Source organism: Pipra filicauda, unplaced genomic scaffold (genome assembly GCF_003945595.2).
Source record: "Pipra filicauda isolate LSUMZ 115617 unplaced genomic scaffold, ASM394559v2 scaffold248_size1969534_pilon, whole genome shotgun sequence".
Lineage (NCBI taxonomy): Eukaryota > Metazoa > Chordata > Aves > Passeriformes > Pipridae > Pipra > Pipra filicauda.
In genome coordinates this window covers 1,098,056-1,114,663 of record NW_024104363.1, presented here as the reverse complement: position 1 = coordinate 1,114,663, position 16,608 = coordinate 1,098,056, and the positions used below count along the sequence as shown (strand labels likewise).

The 16,608-nt window shown below is 41.2% G+C and overlaps 1 long non-coding RNA gene across 1 annotated transcript; it reads right to left on the bottom strand.

The window, feature by feature from the left end:
- Nucleotides 1–7,550: 7,550 nt before the first annotated feature.
- On the bottom strand, nucleotides 7,551–9,220 carry LOC120323373. Its single transcript, XR_005563747.1, has 2 exons — nucleotides 9,157–9,220; nucleotides 7,551–8,132 (listed from the first exon to the last, which is right to left on the bottom strand). It is a non-coding gene; the product is annotated as an uncharacterized LOC120323373 (long non-coding RNA).
- Between the last annotated feature and the right edge of the window lie 7,388 nt (nucleotides 9,221–16,608).

The window sequence follows — 16,608 nt, the reverse complement described above, 5'->3', positions numbered from 1 at the left end:
GTGGGTTTTCCTTCTCAGATTAGGAATTGAGTGTTAGAATGTGTTTAAAACAAAGCACATATATTGTTTTCTAGATAGAGATGGGAGGGTAAAACTTCACATTAATTTCATTAATTTAGTGTATTTTCTTTTCCAAACCATGTTCCACCTACCTATTTCTATAGCCTAGTATTTGTGATCTGTAAAAGCTTGATTGTCTAATTGACACTATTTTGTGAAGACTACTTTATTTAAAATGGCAATAACCATGTAGGAATAAAGGGAATTAGGAAAACACATTAGGCTGAATAAAATAACCTATTTTCCTGGAAAGCATAAGCATTTGAAAAAGGCTACTATGCTAGAAAACAAAAAAATTAATTTAAAAGACAAGACAAAGATCCACTCTTCTAATGAGAGTAGTACCTGATATCTGCATATTATGTGTATCCAGTACTACCTGAGCATGTTTAATGTTATCAGGCTGCAGCTTTTCAGCCTCTGAGATTAAGCTTACCCTTATTGCACAGCTCCTGTACACCCCAAAGAGCACGGTTTAGGTTTACAGGGATATTTGTGAAAGTGTCTGTTCATGTGCATACTGTTCACCCACTCATTTGTTCTGAAGTTCTGAAGAGCATGTATTTCGGGAGAAGATTATAGATTTGGTTTTCTTATTTTCTTTTTTCTTTCCTTTTCTCTTCTTTTGTTCTTCCTGTTGTTGGTTTTGTTTTGCTTTGTTTTGATATCTAGTGAAACACTGATTTTGGCCCCCCAAATCAAAAATGTTGTAAAATATAAGGGCTGACAAAGAAAGAGTACACGTATCTTCTGGCTTCCGAATACTGAAGGAATGTTTGCAGAAACCAGCATATCATTTGATAAAGACTTTTATTGTCCTTCAAGAACTGAATCTCAGACCCTAAAGTATCAGAGTTTAAATCTAAACCCTTCTTTCTGCCACAAAATTTGGGACAAAAGCTTGGTGATGGTGAGGAAGTCATGAACAGAAGGGAGAAGGTCAAAGCCTGTGTCTTCTTATTCTAAAACAAAGTAACAAAAAGTAAATAACCTCAGCCAACTCCCCTCTCTGCATTAAAACACACTGAAGAGAAAATAAAGGTTGGAAGAATAGAAAGCTACTAGATGTTACCAGTTATTTTAAACTGGTTTAAATTAGATAGGAAATCAGTGCCATATTATCACACAAAATATACAGTAGAGGAGGAAACACTGAAACACATTCCTAATTTTACCAAAATGCATTTGTTTCATAACAAAAATATGTATAAGAAAGAATGCGTATCCAATCTGGAAGAATGTTAGCATTTAACACTCTTTTCATCTTTGTGAAAATACTCCCCTTCTGGGACCTTGCCAAGAGAGAGAGATTTTGACAGGCTGACTTCTTGCAGGGAGATACTTCATGTCTAAACCCACCAGCTGTGTGTCTTTTTCTTCTGTGTGCGATTTTGGGTTGCTTTTTTGGTTTCGGCTTTTCTTTATTTTTTTTTTTTAAGTGGAGATCATTATTTGATTTTGAACCAGAACACTGTGATATATTATCTGGCAGATCTGAATTTATCAGGTATTTGGTAGCTATGTATGCATAAAGAGTCTGCTAACTTTTAATCTATAAACAACAACAGAAAACAATCTTCATTTGTAAGCTTCTGCAACTGCAAAATGTAATATGGAACAAAAAAAAAAGAAAAATCTCTTTTGTGACGTTTCCTTCCATTTACAACACCGAGATTTAAAAAAAAGGTTCTACAAACAGGAAGTTGCTTCAAAATTATAGCTCCTTCTATGAAGCTGACATTCTTGGTTGCCTGCACTCTTTGAAGAAGAATAATTGAACAGGCTCTTGTTACAGGGGCCAACTCTTTTGAAAGTAGAGCTCTCTAGGTGAAGGTTATTCTTTACTCAGGGGTTAATCAGGGACCTGGATTTCAGTCTCTATAATACCACTAGAAGCAAAGGATTGAAAACAAATTCCTCACTTCAGAATTGCTCAAGATTTCAGTCTTCAACATTGATTGGCACTGATAACACCTTCTCTGTTTTTTTTTCTCTCTCTAATGAAAGCATCATCGATTATCTTTTCTTTTTAACTATTTGCTAATAGCTTCTACCTCTAGATAGTCTAATAATCTATAAAATGCCAAATACTTCGATCTCTAATTCAGCAAGTCACCATAACATGTGTGAACTTAAAATCTATGAGTTGGTTGCACTCATAGTGTGTTGGTGCTGCATAGTGTTATAGATGAAGACAATGGGAAAATCTGTACATATAAAGAGTCCTTCTCGGATTGCAGTCTGAGCCCAGATTTCTATTCCCTGACTTATGGAATGATCTGGAAGTCAACATCCAGATGTTGACAAAGAAGAAAAAACAACCAGGATAGATCAGAAATAACCATATAATCTGGTGGTAAAGAGTGGACCAAAATACTGTTGAATGTACTGTGGGAAATCATGTGTGAGGGAAATCTGGGTTTTGGTCTCATGTCTAGGAGGGAATGAGGTGAGGAAAGACACCGACAGTGGCAATCTGAAATGAGCTGAGGATATAGAGGAAATTGGTTCTTAATTGGATCTTTTTAGTTTCTTCTACAATGTCTGCATCTTCTTCAGTCAGACAGAAAATGTCCTTTTTAAAATTAAAAGCATTGACTATTGAAAAATTTCACAGATAATGAGAAATATTTCTTCGTCAAAAACCTACATCCCATTGCACTATGTTATTGCCTTCCCTGCTTTATGACTCAAGTAGAAGCCTTCAAGCGACCACTCTTCAGGTAGTCCGGTAAAGCAGACTGTCTCTGATGTCATACTTTTTCCTAACTCTTTATCTAAAAAAACCCAAACAAACAACAAAACAAAACAAAAAAACACCACCACAACAGAAAGAGAGAGAAAATATGAAAAATTAAAAAGGTGAATAAAGAGAAGTCCTTAGTTCATCCTTGACAAATGAGTTTTCCTGTTACTGCTACCTAGCTGTCCAGCTGAAGATTGCTACCCGAGTTTCTAAAGAGCGGATGATTTGGCTTCATCTGAGCTGGTGCTGTTATGTCTGTCTAGTGATTGCATTTATCCGGACCATTTAATCTGGACATAGTGGACACTGCTTATTTTAATTCAGTGCTTTTATATATACTTTTTGTATTTCCAAGACAGTGGCTGCCTGGCTGCTTTAGCCACTTTTCTTCCGTTCTGCACAGTCAGACTTCTCTGCTTCTGGCTTGGAGACTTTTTCAAGGGTCTGTAACGTTCCAAAGAGAGCAAAGAAAAGAAAACACAAGATCCCTAGTCAAATGCAGTGATGCTACTGAAGTGCATCATTTCATGTGGGAGTACTGCAGTATTTTGCTCTGTCGTCCTGTTTTTTTTTATTCCATAAGGTGGGTTCTTTCATATATAAAGAAAGTGAGGAAGGAAAACGGCTCCCATAGGTTACCGAGTGCTTCACGAGAATGAAGTAACATTCCTGGCTTCCACTGATCCTGTCAAACTGTTCACCAGCATTTCAGGAGGAGCTCAACACCTGAAGGAAGAAGCCCCGAGCAGTTTGTCCGAGGTCAGGGGAGCAGCCTGAGATCTCACGTTAGCGCTCCGGGGTTCCCGTTCCCAGCTGTCAGCATGGCTGCCGAGCTGTTCACAGAGATTACCTGTGGTCTGCCCCCTAACAGTCTTTCCCACTGTTTGTCAGTCCCGGTTTTTGACATCTCATTTAAAATTAGATCCCAATTTTGAAACCTGATCTGCGCGAGCGCCGCTCGGCAGCTCCAGCGAAAGTCTGCCTGCACGGAAGGGCTGTTGGGACGGCAGCCAAGGATCGCAACTGTTCGGGGCTGGGATGCTCGCAGATTTGTCCAGCATTCAGCTCTCCGGGGCTGCCCCCCCGGCGGAGCCCCCGAGCGATGCTTCGGGGCCGTGCGCCCTCTGCCGCCCCCCTCCCGCTCCGCCCGGGCGCGCACACACAGGGCGCCTTCCCGCTCCCAGTATTTTTTCCCATCCCAGACCAGACAAGTAACGGCACATCTGAGTTTTTCAGCTTGTCATAAAATCAAGGCATCGGTGGAAGTTACAAGAGAAGAGTGCCACTCCCGCCTCTTCCACTATTTTTTCCACTGTTCCCAAAACTATTAGGGGACATGCAATTTATTTGGTTTTGTCCCTGAAGAAAAAGCTGAGTTATCTGAAAAGAACTCACAGGACAAGACTGTCCTTTAAGAAAATCTATTTGCTCTTTTTTTCTCACTGGTATTATCCATGTAGGAATTTGCTTATGTAGGACATAAGAGTATATCTGAGCAACAGGCCAGTAAAAAATCACTCAGGGTTTTTTTTTCTTTTTTTTTTTTTCTTAAGAAACTTTATTCACCCGCAAAATTCCAGCAATGTAAAAATGAATGAGTAGAGATTGTCAGAAGCAGTCCTATGTCCTTTGTGCCAGTCTGAAAGACAGATATGCCAGAGAAGATCCAGCCCACTGCAATTCCATCTATACTGGGATGTGAGCGCCTAAAATTAGTTCATGTTAAGAATAAGGTTACAAGTTGCTTAGCTCTGCAGACACAAAATTCATAAGATTCTTCCTCATGACTGAGACTGACATATACTTACTTGGTCACACAAGTTCAGGGGATATGGGTGCCTGTGTCTTACCTAAAACTCTGCTATACATGAAATTCAGCTGAATGCATATCAAATATCTGACTCAGATCAGAATTAAAAAAAAAAAACAACCAAAATCCCAAAAACCAAACAAACAGAAAACAACCAAAAACAAGACCAAAACCACTAATTTGAACTCAAAGTTCAAAATTAAGGCCTGTGAATGTATTTGTTTCAAGTTGCAGGATGTGTCTGACCTGCCATTGTGGTCAATAAAGGTGAAACAATGATCAGTTATTTCTAGTAGAGAAGACTTAGGGTGCATTTTGCTTAACTAAACATCAGTATCTAGTTTCATCTGGGGGGCCCTAGTGTTTTTTCTCATTCAGGATATGTCCATCTTATCTGCTGTTCTCATGTGGATATATTGAATAAGTCTCAACATCAATTGTCTTGTGAGACAAAAGTTCAGGCAGTCGAACTGAGTCCCCAGAGGCTGAACTTCTATGGAGGCTTCAACAATTGCAATGAAGACTCATGCAGTCAGTGCAACCATAAGTAGAGTGTTCCTGTAGACTTTGATACTGGCATTCTCCTATATTTACAAAGAAGTTCAGGACAGTGACTAACTTCAATAGGCATAGAATCATTAATGTTGGAAAAGACCACTAAGATCGAGTCCAGCCATTAAGCCAGCACCACTGTGGTCACCACTAAACCATATCTTCAAGTGCCATATCCATGCGTTTTTTAACACTTTAGGGATGATGATTCCATCACTTCCCTGGGGAGCCTGTTCCAATGTATGGTTACCCTTTCAGTGAAGAAATTTTTCCTAATATCCAATCTAAACCTCCCCCGGCACAACTTGAGGCCATTTGCTCTTGTACTGGCACTTATTACCTTAACTTTCATATGAAGGTCTAAATCTTGCTTTTAAGTCTTCATCTCTAGACAGGATCTGATATTACAGTGCAGACAGTACAGGAAAGATTCCTCACCACAGTGACAGTAATGACCTCGGTCCTGGATCAAGAGGATGAATCTTAAAGTCTTTTGTGTCACTGCAAACTGCCTAAGATCCAATTGTTCGGGATCTTTCTAAACAGGGACACTGAGGAAAATCAATCCAAATACGCTAAAGGTGTAAATTTAAAGTGTTAAAACTCACTCAGTGTAAGTGTAAAGACAATTTAATACTGAATAAGGGGATTCTCAAAGCTTAATGAGGTTTTGATAATCCACTTAAAGGAATGAATCTTTCTTGAATTTTCCCTATAGACAAACCCCTAATCTTTTATCATAAATTCACTATTGGTATTCTTGTTTGCATAAGTTTTATAAAGGTCATGGAGTCAATGCACCAAATAATGTCCACTTACCTGCTGCTCAGCAACACTGTTACAGTTACAGTAGAGCTAGATGAAAACACTACTGACTTTTTTTGAGACAACTGCAGACTGCTGTCACATTTGAGTCTCTCCAAATTTTCCATGATTTGATAAAAAAAAAAGTGATATATTTTATTTACATGTTTTTTTCCTCTGAGTTGCCAACCCTTTCTAAATCTCTGACAATTCCTTAAGACTGAATATTGCCTCTCTCCACTTGTGATGCAGAATCAGGAGCTTAATCTCAGGCCAGTATAATAACAATGCAGGTTTAGTCTCATTAAATGCAGGAGCTCTTCCCATTCCCATTAGAGCTTGGTGTTTAGCACACGTATCAAGAAAACACAGGACAAGGAATCATTTGTTTCTTCCTCATGAGAGGTTTTGAACCCAATTTTCCCACTTGCTCAGAGTGCCCGACTCAGCAGTTTTTTTCCCCTTCAGGAATCAGGAGACACTCAGCGCTAAGTCTCTCTCTGTTGAATTAACACACGCAGAGAAAAGGCGCTCTGTTTTGGGAAGCCAGGGGTTAATGGGGAATACGAATGCCTCGGTAAAACCCCACAAATCTGGAGGGCTTTTTTGCCTGTGGGCAGAGCCCATGTCCCGCCGTGCCGCCGCGGGGCCAGGAGAGGGAGCCGGCGGCCCCCTCAGCCCGCTCGGCCCCGCCCGCCCCGCACCGCCCGCCTGGGGGGTCCCGGGGGCGTCCCGGCGGTCCCCCCGCAAGGATGGGGAGCTCAGGAAGAGGGCGGGGGGCTTGCGGTTCCGACAGACGGTGTTGGCGGCGGAGATTCGGCTGCGGAGATGGCGGGCTGCCAGGAAAGGACAGGATCCACCTGGACAGGGCAGCAGAGCCATCGTTGTCCGCAGGCTGGCCAAGCTGGTGTGTAGGGATTTACACTGGGAATTGCTGGGAGAGGAGGAGGGGAGCTGAAGAGAAGGAAGAGAAGGCCGACAGTGAAGTGCAGGGGTTGTGGATTGGCTTTGTATTCCATCCCTGGAGTTCACAACTAGGATGCATGGGACTCTGAGCAACCTGGGTGGCATCACTGCCCATGTCAGGGGATTTGGAACTAGATAATCTTTAAGGCCCCTTCTAACCCAAACCCTTCTATGATTCTATGATTTTTAAGCAAAGGGTGCAGGGTGATATGGGCAGGGGACACCTTGGAAATAACGAAAGAGGGTGTAAGGGCCCTGCCTGCAGCACAGGCACATCCATGCTGAGAGGGTGGCACGAGGGGGAAGCTCTCATGCCCTTCCTAGGAAATCAGCACAAGAAAAGCTGTATCCCAAATGCCTACACCCAGCAGCACGGGGAGCAAGCAGGGCTGTGGTTTGGGTGCAACCACAAACAAGTGACAGGACAGCTCACATGAATGGAGTACTGCAGTGGAGGGGTATCAGCTCTTAACAAGGGCAGGGTGGGATGATGAGGAGGAAGAGTTGCCCTTTATGTGTGAGAGAAGCAGGAATGCACAGAGCTCCACCTGGAGACAGGTGATGACTCTGCTGAGAACCTTTTTCAAACAACTGGAAGAAGCCTCAAGGTTGTCCTTGTGAGAGATGTTAACCACCGTGTTATCTGCTGATGGGACAATACAGTAGGTTCCTCGTAGTAGTGAGGAACAGAAAGCTGGACATAGTACTCCAGGTGTGGCCTCAGCAAAGCTGAATAAAGGGGCAGGATCAACTCTCTCGACTTGCTGGCAAGACTTTCCCTAATGCAGCCCAGAATACCATCGCTGTTCTTTGCTGCAAGGGCACATTGCTGGATCACGTTCAATCTGGTGGACACCAGGACCCCTATGTCCTTCTCTGCAGAGAAACTTTTCATCTGGGTGGCCCACAGCACACACTGGTTCACGGGGTTGTTTTTCCTCAGGTGCAGGACTTCTTGTTGAACTTCAGGAGGTTTCTGTCAGCCCATTTCTCCGGCTTGTTGGGGTCCCTCTGGTGTATCAGCGCAACCCTCTGGTGTATCAGCAGATACTGCTGACTTGCTGAAGGCACACTCAATCTGCTGTATTTGACCCTTCTCTGGGGAGGGACTGGGTGATCCTAATAGGTGCCTTCCAAGTTCTGTGATACTGTGATTCTGTGACACTCAGCAGTTTTCATACCCCAAGTAAATTACTGCAGTGAATAAAAAAGAGAGAAAAAAGCGCTAGTATGAGTGCAACACTGCGTGAGTACAATCAATATTCATCAAACAGAAAAAGCAAAAAATCAATAAGGTAAAAATTAAAGAGTAAAAGAAAAAGAAATCTTCTCTTTCAATAAACAGGCACAACTATCTCCACTGCCTCAGACCATGGAGTCTTTCTCATTCTCTGCATGCTTTCATCTAATGGATCCACATATACAGCAGGCCGAGTTAGGGCTACAGGGACAGTCATTTCATAGTTGTTAGGTGAGTTGTCTTCAGAATCTGGCATTGTTTCCATATGGTGACTTTCCCTTTATGCGTATAATATGCACCTAATATATATATGCAAATGAATATCTATATATACACACATATACATAAATACATATATATGCATTCCCTCCTGAGAAGTGTAAATCTGTCCTCAGGGCTTAACAATAAATATTAATAAATTGCTGTTGCTCTGTCTGAGAGAACAAATATCTAGGAAATCAGCAGGAAATAGATAAGGCAGATATTTTGGTGCTAGTATGTAGTACATAGATGCTTCCATTGCAGATTTTTATTAAGAAAAATAATGCTGATGAATTTCTAGACTTGTCTTTTTCACAAGGTAAATTCTAGTTTTCCCTTGCATGTTTGTAAGGAGGTTAGACACAGAGAAGTTTCACACAGGAAAGGGGGGGTTGCATGGAACTCCCTTTGTCCATAGCTCTGGTGCCCTTCCAGCTGCATCTAGGACCATGACAGGGTACAGAGATGGTGGGTGGTGTAGAGCTCCCTTCATCCACAGCTGTGGGAACTCTCCAGCCACCTGTAGGACCATGGTGTGGTACAGAATGAAGCTATGGATGTTTCCTTAAGCTTAAGTTCATGTCCTAGTACAAGTTACAGTGCTCTTCAGCTGAATGCTGGAGGAGGGAGAAGACTGGCATGTGCCATAATTTGGTTGTAGCTCTGGCTGGGTCTGTGGCAGTCAAAGACAGAAGTATCAACAAATGGAGCATCTACCTTCTGTCAGCATGGGAAGCCTCCCTGCCTGGGGCTTTACCAGCCTCACGCCAGGACTGTCCATCCCATATTTCCCTGACAGCCACAAGGCACTCGTCCTGGGCCATCATGTCACCATCCCCACTATGACAGGGGCCCACCACCAGCATTGTTCCCACTGTGACATGGCCACTACACTGCTAGGGCTGGTGCCAGGAGCTCATGTGGAGCCTAAGCCTTGGCCACAGGGAAAGAGTGTGGAGCTGTCTCTGCCCGTGGTTGTGGGAAACTTCCAGATTGCTGTAAGACCAGGATGGGGTGCCTGTCTGTCCCGTAGAGCCTGGCAACTCTCTGGCTGAGTGGCAGAGGAGGGAGAAGACAGGAGCGTGCTGTAGTCTGGTCGCATCCCTGTCTGGATATCCCATCTGCAATACACAGGAGAAGCAAAGGAGGAGCAGCCTTCCTCCATGCCACAGGCAGACCTTGGTTTCCTGCCCTCCCCACTCCTCCCTGCCTTTTTCTCTCAGCCCTTGTTCACCTGTGTCCTCCATGGCCATAGTGGGCTGGTGCAGGTACCCATCCAGGCACCACCAACATTTTGCTCCCTATGACATGGCCATGACAGCACCAGGGCTGGAGCCCAGAGTTAGTGCTCTGTCACTGTGACATAGCTATTATCTTCCTATATTTCTTGCAAGAAGAAACAAATGAAAATTATAATAACCAAACAAAAATGACTGGTAATGATGGAGAGGGAAATTAAATAGCTGTAAGAGAAGTTAAAAGAATTGCAGCTCAGCAAAGTTTAATGTGAATGAAAAGCTACAGGTCGTACCCACTACAAAATTTTAAAATTCTTCATCTGAGATGTATGAAAATGAATGTTAATTCTGGAAGAAATATGCTTGTTGTCACACCTTTGGAATTAAAGATGTCCAGTGCCAAATCCTGAACCCATGAGCAGCTGGGAGACTCGTGTCTTTCTTTCTCTCAAATGAACTGAAGATTTTTCTGGGAACTGTCCTGTACCACACAGCTGGGTTAGCCACTAGAACAAAATCCGTAAATTAGCTTCTATATGCTTCCACTGCAGACCATTACACTCTCTGTAACTGGCAGACCAGAGGCAGTGGGCACAAACTGAAACACAGAAGCCTCTGTTTGAACCTAAGGAAACATGTCATTACTGTGAGGGACCCAGCACTGGCACAGGTTGCCCAGGGGGGGTTATGGAGTCTCCATCCTTTGACATATTCAAAAGCCATCTAGACACAGTTGAGGGCAATTGTCTTCAGGTGGTCCTGCTTGAGCAGGGGATTTGGACCAGATGCCCTCCAGGAGTCCTTTCCAACCTCAGCCGTGCTGTGATTCTATGATATATACGTCTATTGTAGATTTAAGCAACCAGAAACTTTCCATTATGCATCCCTATATAATTTCCTCAAGCGTTTAATGGTTTACACTAAAAATTTCCATGCTTTGCCTTAGGATGGAAAATGTTTTCTAAAATATTTCGGTTATTTGTGAACTCACATATGCAAACATTTAACTGAAGTGCACTGGCTTTTTATGAGAGGGGGAAGATGGAGGAAGTAATGTTAGGAAAATTTTAGCAGTCATCAGCTTCCATGTTGTACTCTCTTACAAGGCTATGACAACAACATTAGCACCTAACATTAGTTGGGTGTCAAATTAAGTCTGTTGTGGTTTAGGAACGATATTCTCCAATTTAGTAGTCCTGCTAAAACTATGCTGCCTCTTGCTCCCTCCTTCCCTTGCACCTTCCGCATCCAGCGGGATAAAGTTGAGAATTGGAGGCATAAAAGGTGAAAATCAGGGTTGAGATAAGAACAATTTACTGGAAACAGCAATGAGATAAGAAAATAAACAGCAACAGCAACAATATTAATAACAAAAGGTATGACACAAGGAAACGGCTCTTTCCCACAATGCTTTCTCCCCATGATAAGGAATGCCCTTCTTCTCAGAACAGAGAGTACCTTTCCCCAATCCCTGGCAATGATGAGATGATATGGAAGAACGTTAGCGGTCATGCCCCTCTTCTTGGCTATTGCCAAGAGGCTTACACCTCTTCTTGGCTATTGCCAAAAATTAACCCTGTCCTTGGCCAAAACCAGGACACTGTTGTCCCAGAGGTGCTACCACCATTGCTGAGGGGCTCAGCCTTGGCCAGTGGTGGGTCTGCCTTGGAGCCAGGTGGCATTGGCTCTGTTGAACACAGGGGAAGTTTCTGAGCAGCTTCTCACAGAAGCCACCCTTGTAACCCCCCTCACCTACCAAAACCTTGTGATGTAAACCCAATAAAAATAAAAATGAACATAAAAATCCCTAACTTTTGTTAAATAAGTCTCTATTGTTTTGATATTCAGGAAAAAAAATAGCTGAAAATTAGCTGAAAAAAGTGTTAATTCTGCTGCAGTATTAACCATTGCCACAACATATTCTGTCAAAGATAACAGAATTATGCTCCTGCAGTTTCACAGGTGGCAGGTGAAGTTATCTTCTGATCTCGGGTGATGCCAAAAGGAAGCATTTGGCCTTATTGTGGAGAACTGTCTCAGGATCTGGATGTTCCAGACAGTTTATGTAAATTTCCAGGGTACGAAAGTCAGAAACTTAGGCAAGGTGAATATTTCCTCAACAGCATCTATTTTCTTTTTACTCATTGGTATGCTCTGTTACAACACCAAAGGCTCACAGTGCCAGTTCTCTTACATTTCTTATGCAGTAAATAGCTTGGTACAGTGTTGCAGTGAAATGAGATGCTGTAGCTAAGTGGTTAAGAAAATGTGCAATATATTCAGCAATGTCAGCCAGTACCCTTGCTCTCTATGAGTTCTTTTTATGACTGTTTGCTTCCTTTTCCTTAACTAAACCAGCTAAAAAAAACTTTCTTCTTCATTTCGGGTGGGGAATCAAAGAGGACTGAATTTTTTGCTAGCCACATTGTTCTTTTATCTGCCAGTGGCTACTGAAATTGGAAATACTATGCATCATAACACAGCAGGCTATATAGCCTGAGGTGAACATACAGCCACCACTGTGTGTCTGTGTATTGATTTTATTTCCATGCTCTCTTGAAGAGCTGACCTCATATCTGTCAGCTGCCAGGGACCTCAGGTGATAATGACTTGAACTTTGTGGGTTTCTTATTAAAAGCTTGTGACACTCGGAATGTCTTTTGCATTTAATTGATATTTTGTCAAATTTCTTCCATCAAATATTGCTGATTTGTCTTACTGAATTGGCTACCAATGCAATAACACCGCTACAAATACAAACCCAAAATGTGTAGTGGTATCTTCAGTACTGTGTGTGTGTCGAGAGATCTGATATCTTGTAGCATGCATCATAGATATCAGTGAAAGTCTCTTTGATCTGTCTATACTAATAAATAAAACAAGACCAGAGACCACTGTCATAGTCCTACGGCCCCAGGGTCTTAGGGGTATGTTCTGACTCCTGTAACTTTTCTGGGCTTTTTAAAAGAACCCTATTTTTATATTTAATTTCTTTTTTGCTTGTAGGGTGTGAAAGGACGTGTTGCCGGTGTATTTTGGTGCTGAAAAAAATCTCCAGGAGCAGTTAATTAGGGGTGAGATAAGAAAGGGTTTATTTGCCAAGGCTAAGATGTTACAGGACGCGCCCAGGCCGTGCCTGAGAGGTTACATTTTATAATACCATCCATCCAATCCCAGATGTGCCCACCCTGCGGCCTTTCCTCTGGTCCGCCCCGGGTCCACCCCCTTAAAATGAGTCTGGGGTCTTTTACTTCATCATCTTCACCATCTTCAGAGCACAAAGGGTACATAGTTACCTAATTTTTGACCGTATTCTGTGGTTTAGGCCCTGATATGCTGTTCTGTCAACTGTCTAGGCCTTGCCTTGACAAAATACTAAACACTTCTGCTGTATTCAGAAGCAGGATTGATATGGGGAGCATAGAATGGGGTAAGAGGGTTAGGGAATGTATAAACAAGGGTGCTGGAGAAAGGGAAGGGAACAAGGGACAAGGGGGGGGGGAAGGTTGCTGCTTTTAAAACTTACTTATAAAACTTACAATTCTTACAAATATTAGAAAAATAAAAAAAACATTAGGGGCTTAAGGCATCAACGTGAAGACTGTTATCTACCAGAGTGATGTTTTTATAACATGAAGCTGTGGGAATGTGTTACATGAAGTGTCTTGTGGCAAGAGGAGTGTTTGAGGGTACAGCGTTGACTGCTGCAAAGTTAAGAGAGTGTAGGTTGGGGGATACCCAAACCACTGCATTCTTCTCCACATGGCCTTTTGGGAATGATCTTGGCACAAGTTATCTCCTGAACTGTGCCCAGTCATTGTCTCAGAGAACTGTAACTGGGACAGGCGAAAACTTTGCCAGGGAATATGCTACCAATTATGCACTGCAGAAGACTAGCGGTCCCAGCCAGTGCTCAAAGTCACTGCCTGGCACTTTTTCATTTAGATAGCATAGATATGTCCTGTGTTTTAAAGAATGTATTTCAGAAATATTATGGGACTAGGTTATAAAAAAATTCTCTTGCATCTAACTTTCCCCGGTCCTCATAGACTAGGTATGAAGCTTTCTAATTTCTGTATTGTTTTCTACGGTGCAGAATTGTGTCAGCATGCCACTTCAACTCAAACCAGTAGTGTACTTGCTCTTTGCTAATGGCTATTATTATTTTGGCCCTTTTTCCCTTGAACAATTCAACTGTCCTTGCTGTTTGGAGGCATTTCTCCAGATCTGTCTCCCTCAAGGATGCCTCCTGCAAACTGGACTCTTTTGTCCCAGAGACAATCCTAAGTTCAATTATGGAATACTTAATGTCTATACAGTTACACATATTGTTTTCAGTTCTGAATATATGTTCAGTCTTTATTCAGATTTGCAAACTTCTGGATAATATGAAAGAAAACAACAAAGCAAAGCAAAATATCCTAGTAGTTCTCACTTCTTCTGTAGTCATGGTATAACTTTTTGTAATACAAATGCGAGGTAAATAGACATCAGACTTCTTTTACTGTAAAGTTTTCATAGGACAGCTGTGATAGAAAGGTATTAAGTTTACTATAACTAGCAAATATAGTTTCCATTTACTAATTCTAGTTATGAGATACAAAAATCTGAAGATATTTTGCAAGAAATGAAGAATCAATAATAGTTGTTTCAACCAAAATAGTGCAATAGTGCCTTTATCTACTGATTAAAAAGTGATGCAGATTTAAGTAAATACAGTTTACCGCCTTTATACACAAATATATACATACATAATTAAGTAAAGTATTGGAATACTTCCACTGTAAGTACACATTTAAAAAAAAGTGTGGAAAATATTTACAAGGGATGATTTCTCTGAAGGTGAAATACAGTAGTTACTGATGATATGACCTCTCTTTTAAAATTAGTAATATGAATTTAGAAGAACATATGTATAAGATTAGGTTTATAGCATTGAATTTTATATGTTCTGCATTTATATGTCTACTCCATAAATGATGATAATTTTTCCCATATTTTTCCATGAAATAGTACTGTTACATCAATAAAAAGTGAAAATTTGTAGGTATCTGCATAGGTAGTAAGAATGAGATCCAGAGGCCAGACCTTGTAAATAACAATGCTGTGACCTAAGGCAGCAAGTTGATTCAGTAAGCAATTGATTAGTTGATATTTCTGTAGTCTCATTCTGTCTGGAGTTATCAAAAATCTTGCTCAGCTGCTCCATGCTTCAGGCATTACTTAGAACAGGAATGTCATTCTCATATCTCTTATCTTACTACAGGTAGAATAGTTAAAAAATTAGTTCAATTTCAATTTTTTTCCCTATCGCTTGCTGCTCTTTTGCTTTTCTGATTTTGCTGTCTGAGTTGGGGTTTTGCTTGTCTATACAAAAAGAAGAGAAAACTCATTGTTTTGCTTAAAACTGCAAGAAGCTTTCTGGCACTTTTTACTTGCTTTCCTATTAAAGAGCCCCGGGGAACCTCTAAGGCTAATTTTTGACCATAACAACAAAAATTCTGCTTTTTACTGTAATACAGCATGAGATTATCTTAGAAACTCATGACTCTGGGGATTTAGTCTTTAAGACTAAGCACTGACTATTACTAGAACTCAAGATAAAACTAATTCAGCTGATTTAGAATTAGCCCTGCCCTTCTAGAGATGCAGAATAAGACCAGTAAGCTGAATGGTTGTTGCATATATGGTTTTGCATATATAGAATTATTTCGTTTATCTTTTGAAATGCCTTAAATGTCACGAAAGAAACTGCAATTAGTATTTCAGAAAACTTCACGGATAAACCCCCTTGCTTGCCTCCCCACACTAATTGTGGTTTCCTTGTCCTGTATGGTCTGTTTATGTTTCACTGACTCACTCCAAGCCTGTCCTTACATATCAGGCTTTTCTGCTTCAGCATATTGCAGGATTCTGCACACTGGAGAGGCTGAGCCTGAGAAACAGCTAAATGTGCATCCTTCTAATGTCAATGTAAACGGGAGGAGTCTTGCCTTGTTTACTCCTAACAAGTCTTGACAGCGGCCCCTCGCAAAAAGACAAGGTTTTCTTAGTAAACGTGTTCGTGAAAAACTTGTTTTGATTGACAACAGTGACAATACCCCTAAGGGATATCATACTGTAATGGAGCTCTTCTTTTCACACAGAGCAGGAGTAATGTGTGCTGGGGCACCTTGTGGATGCTTCTTTCCAATAACTTTTTTGTTTTGTTTTGTTTTGTTTTTTTTTAATGTTCCTCTGAGTTTCTAGAAAGCATAAAGGCTGTTAAAACCCGCTTTGGAGAGATTCCTGTGAGATGCTAGAAAAAGTGTATTGAGATAGTCCTGTCACCTGCACATTTGTCTTTTTCTCCTTTAATTAGAACAAAATTCCTACTTGCAAGTTTATCTTTTGCAATATACATTGGTCAGTTGCTTATTCTTGCAGTCTATTGTATCAATATATCATCATCAAAGGTGACAGCTGTGTGGATCTGTCGCAATACATATAGTAATAATTTTATTATTGTCTCTGTTGTTTGACTGTGTTCAGGGCAGGGCTGCAACATCTCTACTTCTGAAAAAATGTCAAACATGAAATGCCATACGACTAATAAAAACACTGCATACAGGGTATATATGTGGATACAGTACATATATATGCTGCACAGACATGTATTTATAGTAACATGCTGTAATTATGGTGAAAGTTCTGTCAGCATTTCCAGTGTAAACATCATTTTCAGGATTTATTATACAGCTATAGGATTAGATCCCAGATAGAATTTGGCAAATGAGGCCTCAGCCTGGGTAGCAAATTCTCCTACAGATTTCTTTTTTAAAGAATTGCTTCATAATGTATACAAACACAAACAGAAACAGATGTTTGCAAAGTTTTTATTTGTGCTGCTGTGATTAAAAACTAGCACAGGTTTAAGAAGAAGTCTGCTTCA